At 44.6% G+C, this 9,840-nt stretch overlaps 1 long non-coding RNA gene across 1 annotated transcript; it reads right to left on the bottom strand.

The window, feature by feature from the left end:
- Nucleotides 1–7,705: 7,705 nt before the first annotated feature.
- Nucleotides 7,706–8,963, bottom strand: LOC120638415. The gene is made up of 2 exons (XR_005660068.1): nucleotides 8,591–8,963; nucleotides 7,706–8,033 (listed from the first exon to the last, which is right to left on the bottom strand). It is a non-coding gene; the product is annotated as an uncharacterized LOC120638415 (long non-coding RNA).
- Nucleotides 8,964–9,840: the final 877 nt, after the last annotated feature.

Below are 9,840 nucleotides of genomic sequence, written 5' to 3'. Positions count from 1 at the left end.
ACATCATTAAAAGCTGCCCTTTCCTCTCCATCCAAACTGCTACTATGGTGATTTAAGCACTTACATCTGCCTTGACTATTGTATCAGCTCCTTCCTGACCTCCCTGCCTCCTGTCTCTCCCCATTCCGGTTCACATTTCACTCTGCTTCCCAGACCATTTTTATAAAAAATGTTTAGTCTATGTCTCCCCACTTCTCAAGAACCTCCAGTGATTGCCCATCCACGTTCACATCCAAGAGAAATAGAAACATTAGTTTTAAAGCACTCAATCACCTTGCCACCTCCTATCTAACCCACTAATTTCCTACAATAACCCAGCCCGCACATTTTGCCTTTTTAATGCCCACCTACTCGTACTTCAATCTCACCTTTCTCACCGCTTGTTCACGCCTTCCCTCTGGCCTGGAACTCTCTCGCCCTTCATATCTGACAGACCAACACACTCTCCACCTTCAGAGCCTTATTCAAATCACATTTCCTCCAAGAGGGCTTCCCCAACTAAGCCTTCATTCCCCCCAGTCCCTCTCCCTTCTTTGTCACCCTTGAACTTGGACTTTAAGCACTTGATATTCACTTCACCTTCAACTCCGCAGCACTTATGTACATATTAACAATTTACTTTAGTCTCTGTCTCCCCCGCTAGACTGTAAGCTCCTTGTAGGGAGGGAACGTATCAACCAACACTGTTGCTTTGTACTTTCCCAAGCACTTAGATCAGTACCACTGATGAACCAATCGATCAATCATTCAGTGGTATTGAATGGTTACTTTGTGCAGAGCACTGTACTAAACAATTGGGAAAACAATGCAACTGATTGATTTTGAGTCCCACGAGGGACAGGGACCGATTTGATTATCTCATATCCAACCCAGCACTTAGCACAGTGCTTTGGCACAAACCTTGATAATGGGGTCTCCCATTAGGAATGACAGCCTGAAACTTCGGAATGGAGAACCTGGCAAGTTGACCTGATTCTAATGCTAGTGACTTATGAAGAGTAAGAATTTAACACATACCATGACTAACAGTAGAGTTGGTTAACTGTGACATCAAAAAGAAATAGGTTAACTAAGATCGGTAATAAATCAGTTACAATTGGTCAGAAAAAGAATCTGAGAATACTGAATAGCAGCTCTTTATCGTAAGCCAGAAGATAAAGAATTAATAAAATGTCATGGGCAGGAGGGAGAGGAGGGTATCTTTAAGCAGTTTTTTGAATAAAGTTTTTTCCCTAGCAGGAAACTAGGCACTTTTGGAGTGTGTATTAATCTTTCAGCCCATTCAGTTCACTTAAGTAGTAATTTAGCAGCCTTACTCCATGGGTGTAACTTTGTCTTTGGGAGAATCTCACTTAATAATTATATTGGTTCCAGAAAATGGCACTGTTCCTTCAACCATCTGAGGTTTGGGATTTTTTCTAAGACCACAAAAAGGAAAAACAGCAAATCATTGCAAATTTCTGAAAGTTCAACTGGGAAGCAATGTAGCTTAGAGGATAAAATACAGGCCTAGAAGTCAGAAGGACTTGGGTTCTAATCTTGTTTCCACCCCATGCTTGCTGTGAGACTTTGGACAAGTCATTTCACTTCTCTGTGCCTCAGTTACGTCATCTGTAAGATGGGGATTAAAACTGTTGAGCCCCATTTGGAACAGGGATAGTTCCCAACCTGATTATCTTGTATCTAATTACCTTGTATCTACCCCAATGCTTAGTACAGTGCCTGGCACATAGTAGGTGCTTAATAATTTTGGAGGTTCAGCATTGGGCACTTGCTGCCTCATCTTCACGGTTAGATACATTTCTTGGTGCATCCTGCCACAGGATATACATTCATTCATTGAGCACTTACTGTGTGCAAAGCACTCTAATAAGCGCTTGAGAGAGTACAATATAACCACAAACAGACACATTCCCTGCCTACAATGAGCTCAAAGTCCAGAGAGGGAGACACCCAAAGATATGAATTTAGTTGCCATTGTTTTTACGAGATGTTCTTCCCCTTGACTCTATTTATTGCCATTCTTCTTGTCTGTCTCCACTGATTAGACTGTAAGCCCGTCAAATGGCTGGGACTGTCTCTATCTGTTGCCGACTTGTTCATTCCAAGCGCTTAGTACAGTGCTCTGCACATAGTAAGCGCTCAATAAATACTATTGAATGAATATGAATAAATAAATAGATAAATAAACTATAGATATATACAAATATATACATGTGTGCTGTGGGGATGGGAAGGAGGAAGACTGAAGGGAGCAAGTCAGGGCGACACAGAAGGGAGTGGGAGAAGAGAAGAGGAGGACTTAGGGAAGGTTTCTTGGAGGGGATGTGCCTTCAATAAGGCTTTGAAGGAGGGGAGAGCAATTATCGGTCTGATTTGAGGAGGGAGGACCTGCCAGGCCAGAGGCAGGATGTGGGAGAGAGGTCAGCGATGAGATAGATGAGATCAAAGTACAGTGAGAAGGTTAGCAATAGCTGACATGTAATAAGCGCTTAACAAAAACCACAATTATTATTATTAATAAGAATGAAGTGTGTAGGCTGGGTTGTAGTAGGAGAGCCGCGAGGTGAGGTAGGAGGGGGCAAGGTAATTAAGTGATTTGAGGCCAATGGTGAAGAGTTTTTGTTTGATGCAGAGGTGGATGGGCATCCAAAGGAGTAACTCGCTGTCTTTGCTCCTCTAACGTCAACCTCCTCTAGCTCTTTCTCATGCTCAACTCTCTCATCTCTGCCTCTTCGTTATCACTATTCTCTGGGGTTAGAATTCCCTCCCTTTCAAAATCCAACAGATGACAGCTCTTAACACATTCAAAGGTCACCTAAAATCCCACCTCCTCCTACAAGCCTTCCCCGATTAAATTCCCAGCCCCTTAGAGCCATCAGCCAACTCAAACTCTTACCAACTAATCTTTATGCTTATTGTGGGCAGGGAACATGTCTACCAACTCCGTTATATCGTATTATCTCGAGTGCCTAGTATAGTGCTCTGCACACAGTAAATGCTCAATAAATACGATGGATTGATTTATACATCCTTAGTACTCTTGACTATATGTTTATTCATTTGTTCATTTAATAATTTATTTGGACTGCTCCTGGAAATATTTTTCTGTTTATCATTCTTATTAGAATGTAAGCGCATCGTGAGCAGAATGCCACTTTTCATTTTGTTCTTCCCAAGGGCCTTGTTCAGTGCAGTGTCCCAAATAGGTGCTCAATAAATACTAACTTTACTACTACTTAATGCTCATGATGCTGATTGAAAATTATGTTTGTGCTCCTCTAAAGTACTTATGTACATATCCATTATTTATTTATTTGTTTATTTATTTATGTATCTTAATGCCTGTCTCCCCCTCTAGACTGTAAGCTCCTTGTGGGGAGGGAACATGTAATATTGTGCTTTCTCTCCCAAGCTTCTAGGACAGTGCTCCGCACATGGTAAGTGCTCAAGAAATACCATTGATTAACCTAATGTCTTTCATACATTTTAATTAGCTCTTTAAAATTGAGAATGTATATAGTTATTCTTTGAATTCAACAGAGATATAATGACAGTGAATTTTGCCCATGTAGGTGGGCACTGTAATTGAAAAGGCTGATTCTTAAGAAGCAGCATGGCATAGTGGATAGAGTATGGGCCTGGGAGTCAAAAGATCACAGGATCTAATCCCAGCTCGCCCGCTTGTCTGTTGTATGACCTTGGGCAAGTCACTTCACTTCCTGGGCCTCAGTTACCTCATCTGTAAAATGGGGATTGAGACTATGAGCCCCACATGGGACAGGGACTGTGTCCAACCTGATTTGCTTGTATCCATCCCAGTGCTTAGTATGGTGTCTAGCACATAGAGAGTGCTTAACAAATGCCATAATTATTATTATTATTATTTCTGACCTACAGTCCCCACCAGTCAGCATATTTACTGCTGTGCTCATGGATTGCCCTTTTTTTATGGTATTTGTTAAGCATTTACTGTGTCAAGCACTGTTCTAAGCTGCCGAGATATAAGCTCATCAGGCCAAATTCAGTCCCTGTTCTACACAGGGCTCACAGTCTAAATAGGAGGGAGAGCAGGTATTGATTTGCCTTTTGCATTGATGCCCATTTTTCAATAGAGGAAATGGAGGCACAGAAAAGTTAAGTGACTTGCTCAAGGTCACACAACAGGCAGGTGGTGGAGCTGGGATAAGAACTTAGTTCCCCTGACTCCCAGGCCCGTGCTTTATCCACTATGTCATGCTGCTTCCAGGCATTTATGGTGAGTGGAGCTGTTTTGCTTCTTAGGCACATGATCCATAGTTACAGAATGTGTCATTTGTGGTGTACTCACTGTGCCTCATTCTTGTTTCTCTTGCACCAGCTGCTCGCTCACACCCTCCCTTCTTCCTGGAAGGTCTTTCCCCCCCCACGCTATACCTCTTCACTTCCAACAGACGACTGCTCTTCCTTTCTCCCGAGCCCTTCTGAAATCCCATCTCCTCCAAAAGGGTTTTCCTGATTAATCTTTCACCCCCACACCCTATTTCCCCCCTCTGCCTCTCCAGCACTTCCAAGACAATTGAGCACTTGGGTCTCCACGCACCCCCACTGCACATATGTACAATACTATTTTTTTTTGGCATTTGTTAAGCGCTTACTATGTGCCAGGCAACGTTCTAAGCACTGGCATAGAAAACCAGGTTGGACACAGTCCTTGTCGCAACATGAGGCTCAGAGTCTTAATCCATATTTTACAGATCAGGTAACTGAGGCCCAGAGAAGTCAAATGAATTGCCCAAGGTTACACAGCAGAGAAGTGGTGGAGCCAGGATTAGAACCCAGGCCTTTCTGACTTCCAGACCCGTGTCCCCGCTGATTCTTTATATCTGTACTCTGTTGCTTCCAACTATCTGTAATTTATTTTAGAGTCTGTCTCCCAAGATAGATTGAAAGCTCTCTGAGGGCAGGGACAGTTTCTACTGGCTCTACTGCATTCTCTCAAGAGGTTAGTACGAAGCAATTAGCAGATTGGCAGAGAACCTGCAAGGAAGCTGAATAGATTGTGCAGTTGTACAATTTTCCAGACTTGAAGCTCCCAGGACTTCACCCTTCTTGATTCCATTTTCAGAGTAAGCTCTTCGACTTCAAGGACTAGTTCGTCTTGACATGTAGTTCCTAGACAAGTGTTATTTGGTGATATCTTCATGTCCACATCTGCTAAATGGCAGGCTCCTTGAGATCAAGAATCACGTCTGCTGAATCTTTGTTCTCTCCTGACCTCACGGTACAGTGCTCTGCACACAGGGAGTGCTCAATAAATATTATTGATTGATTGACTGATTGATTGATACCCAATAATTACCATTTTGGTTGATGTCTGCTTCGGTTGGAGATTGCCTCGATCTAGGTCCATCTCACGTCCGACCCTTTTCTCAGGTCCTCCCTCGGTCCTGGAACTCCCTCCCCCTTCACAAGCACCAGACCACCACTTTCCCCACTTTCAAAACCTCTTCCCAAGAGTTCTTTCTTGATTGAGCCCCCTTTTCCTGGCTCCCTTTCCTTTTTGAGTGGTCTGTGCCCTTGGATCTCTACCCCTTGGGTATTTGGTATTCACCCCACCCTCGTTGCCATGGCACTTATGTACATATTCAAAATTTACTGATTTATGATACTCTCCCAAGTGCTTATAGTGGCCCTCAATAAAACCATTGATGATGATGATACCATAAAAAATTTTTTAAAAAAACAGAGTTTAAAGATAGGCCCACAAGATAAGTGCCCCAGCAGGGAAGGTGGGAGTGGAGCTCAAGGACTTATATGATAGAAATGATGAAGCTGCAGTAGGTGGTGGAGATATAGGAGGGTAGGGAGATGAGACATTCATCAGGAAAGACCTCCTGGAGGAGAAGGGCTCTCAGAAGGGCTTTAAAAACAGGGAGAGCAAATGGTCTGTCAGATGTAAAGAGGGAAGAAATTCCAGGCAGGAGGGAGGGTGTGAGGAGGACGTCAATGGTAGAGAGACAAGAATGAAGCATAGTAAGTAGGTTGGCTTGAGAGGAGCAAAATGTGCAAGCTGGGTTTTTTTAATTATTTTTTGTATGGTATTTATTAAGCACTTACTATGTGCCAGGCACTGTATTAAGCACCGATGTCGATATAAGCTAATCAGGTTGGACACAGTCCCTGTTTCACATGGGGCTCACAGTTCTAATCCCCATTTTACCGATGAAGCAGCTGAGGCAGAGAGAAGTAAAGTGACTTGCCCAAGGTGACGCAGAAGACAAGTGGCAGAGCCAGGATTAGAGCCAGACCCTTCTGACTCCTAGGCCCGTGTTCTATTCACTAGGCCACGCTGCTGAAGGTTGCCTAGGTGTTGCATATAAGACTTCTGTTTCGAATTGCATGAAACTAAAGGGGTCTCTTCTGGCCTGGGAGTAAAACCAGGCCATCTTCAAACCACAAAAGCCCTATAGTGTTTCCAAGAGAAGGGATTGCTGGTCCAAGCTGCGTTTCAGGCTGTTTTGGAGGCAGATCAGCGTGTGATATCTTGAGCCTTAGAAGTGCCCTAAAAAGAACAGAGACTAGGGAAAGTCTAATCTTCTAGGCCGAGTTCCCAAGAATCATGTGGAAGTTTTCACGGTCCCTATGCCAACCCCTCGCGGTGCTTGCTATTTGCAGTATTACCCTGGCACGCATGCCAAGTTTAGACATAGACTAGACACAGCCTGGCTATTTATAGGTCTGGTACATGACAGAGCAGCTAGTGAGAGCACAAGTGTTTTTGATGTAGGGAGAGGCCAATATTTATACTGTCAGTGAGGCTGATGAAAAATGGTACAGTTGGAGAGTCAGAGTTAGAGTTCTTATTCTCCTATTTCTGGGGGAAGCGGCAGTAGCTATTAGTCTCACTGTTTACTAGAGTTCCATTATTTGACAATAGGGACCAAGATACTGTAGAATACAAATCCTGTCACAGCAGCAAATTATAAATCATTTCTGAGAATTCTGACCAACATCCAAAGATGAAGTGATAATTTATAATAATAATAATTTGATAAACAGTACGGCCTAGTGGATAGAAGCACAGGCCTGGGAGTCAGAAAGACCTGGGTTCTAATCCCCACTCCACCACTTGTTTGTTGTATGACTTTGGGCAAGTCACTTCACTTCTCTGTGCCTCAGTTTCCTCATCTGTAAAAAGGGGAATAAGACTGTGAGCCTCATGTGAGACAGGGACTGTGTCCAACCTAATTAGGTTGTATCTACCCCAGTGCTTAGTTTGGTGCCTGGCACATAGTAAATTCTTAACAAATACCATTAAAAAATATTGATGAGGATGGTGATGATGGCTTTTATTAAATGCTTACTAAGTGCCTAGCACTGGAGAGAAAGTAGAAACCCACATCAGACACATTCATTCATTCATTCATTCATTCATTCATTCAATCGTATTTATTGAGCGCTTACTGTGTGTAGAGCACTGTACTAAACACTTGGAAAGTACAATTCGGCAACAAATAGAGATGAGCCCTGCTCACAATGGGCTCAAATCCTCTGCAGAGGGCTCAAAATTGAAGTAGAAGAGAAAGCAGATCATCCCCATTTTATAGATGAGGACACTGAGGCATAGAGAGGTTAGGTGACTTCCCCAAAGTCACGCGGCAGAGGTGTGACAAACCTGACAGTGCCGCTTCCCCATAAAGAAATGACACCCAAACCAACGACCTGGTGGGTTGCTGTTTTTAGGACCCATGAGAACTTATAGCACATTGAAACATTAATACAACTGAATGAAAAAAGTATTTTTAAGACACTTATATTTCTTCTAGGCATCTCCACTGCTTCCCAGCTCCTGGTCTGTGGGCTCTGTTGCCTTTGTAAGAATTTGGCTCTGGCAGAAAGAGTTGCTAGGCGCATAGCTCAGATAGAGTCAGGTATCTTCCCAAAATTCTTAGTTTCTCCTTGGAGCACTTTACAGATTTCCAACTGAGGTCAGCATTTCTCTTGGATCATCTTTACATTCTTTACTGCAGCTCCGTGTCTCGCCGTTCTTTCTGAAAGGAAATATCATCCTGGGTCAGGGCTTGAGTCAGGGATTTAGGGTTCCAGTGTGGGTTCATTGTCTAGATCAATCAATCAACCAATCAGGGATATTTACTGAGCCTTATGTGCAGAGCACTCTACTTAAGCACTTGATTTCTGCAAGATCTGGCATCTCTCTCTCCGGGGGCAGTTTTCCCACCACCAGTGGGGACAACCAGAATTATTTGATAAAGAGCTCTGAGATGGTTTGAGAAAAAATGCAGAACCATTTTAAAGAAAACAGCAATTCCAAAAATCTTCAGTGAATCAACTGCCAAGCTCCAGAAGAGGCCGAGGTATCCCCAGGGGTGAAAAGGGGAGATCAGGCAATCAGTCAAGTTATTGAGCTTTTACTGTGTGCGAAGCATTGTGCTAAGCACTCAGGAGGGTACACCCGAGTTGGTAGACACGTTCCCTGCCTCCGGTGAATTTACAGTCTAGGGAGAGGTGCCAAGAGGGCCCTGCAGCCACTTCCTCCTGAGCCGAGCTCTCCGAACTGCCCAAGACTCCTAAGTCCCTGTGAACAGACCCGGAAAAGAGGATCTCTTCCCACTCCCCACGGAGAGCCGGAACCGAGAGTCCTCCTCCTCCTCGTGGCACAGACTCCAGCGGGAAGGGCTAAGAAAGGGCAGAGGACTTTGTGCTGCTTCTGACGGCACCCCATGCACACAGTGACAGGAGGCTGTTTAGATTAATGGTAACAGCAGCAGCAACGGCCAGAAAACTAGTCCCCAGAGGACAAATGGCTGACCCTAAAGGCCCCTGGTGAAATAAGAGTTGCTTGGAAGACCGGGGAATGCGGCGGCCTTTCCGGGAGGTGGCCTGGGAATTTCTACGTTTCAATGATCTAAATTTCTAGAGCTCCGGGGCCTTCCCTCTCCCTGTCTCTCACTAGGCAGGGTGAGGTGACAAGGACCGTGGCAGCTGAAGACAACAACAATGACCCAGTGGCCCAGGGAGGCCAGCCACTCGACTTCATAATGGACAGGCTGGTCCCTCCCTTGCCCGGCCTGGATCCAGCACCAGCTGCTTTTATGTCCAGTATAAAGTGCTGGGCACACAGTAAGTGCTTAACAAATACCACAGTTAAAATTAGTATTACTCTTATTGGGGTGGATGAGAAACCCCTCATGAATTGGGAAGCAGCATGGCCTAGTGGCAAGAGCACTAGTGGCAGGGCTTGGGAGACAAAGGACGTGGGTTCTAATCCAGGCTCTGCCACTTGCCTGCGGTGTGACCTTGAGCAAGTCACTTCACTTCTCTGTGCCTCGGTTGCCTCATCTGTAAAATGGGGATTAAGACCGTGAACCCCATGTGAGAGGACTGAGTCCAACCTGATTACCTTGTATCTGCATTAGAGCAGTGCTTGGCACATTGTCTCATCTTACGCTGTCGAGTAGTCTCTGACCCATAGCGACGCCATGGATACATCTCTCCCCGAACGCCCCACCTCCATCTGCAATCATTCTGGTAGTGTCTCCGTAGAGTTTTCTTCGTAAAAATATGCAAGTGGTTTACAGTTGCCTTCTTCCATGCAGTAAACTTGAGTCTCTGCCCTCGACAATCCCACGCTGCTGCTGCACGGCACAAGTGAGTTTTGACTTATAGCAGATTGCCTGCTACTCGTTAGCCACTGCTCAAGCTAGGAATGAAATGGGTAGGCCTCTGCTTGACTCTCCCTCCCATAGTCAAGACTGGTAGAGTAGCAGCGTGGCTCAGTGAAAAGAGCACGGGCTTTGGAGTCAGAGGTCATGAGTTTGAATCCCGGCTCTGCCACTT

Source organism: Ornithorhynchus anatinus, chromosome 5 (assembly GCF_004115215.2).
Source record: "Ornithorhynchus anatinus isolate Pmale09 chromosome 5, mOrnAna1.pri.v4, whole genome shotgun sequence".
Lineage (NCBI taxonomy): Eukaryota > Metazoa > Chordata > Mammalia > Monotremata > Ornithorhynchidae > Ornithorhynchus > Ornithorhynchus anatinus.
Note: the sequence above shows the minus strand (reverse complement) of the source record. Positions and strands in the feature narration are given on the sequence as shown.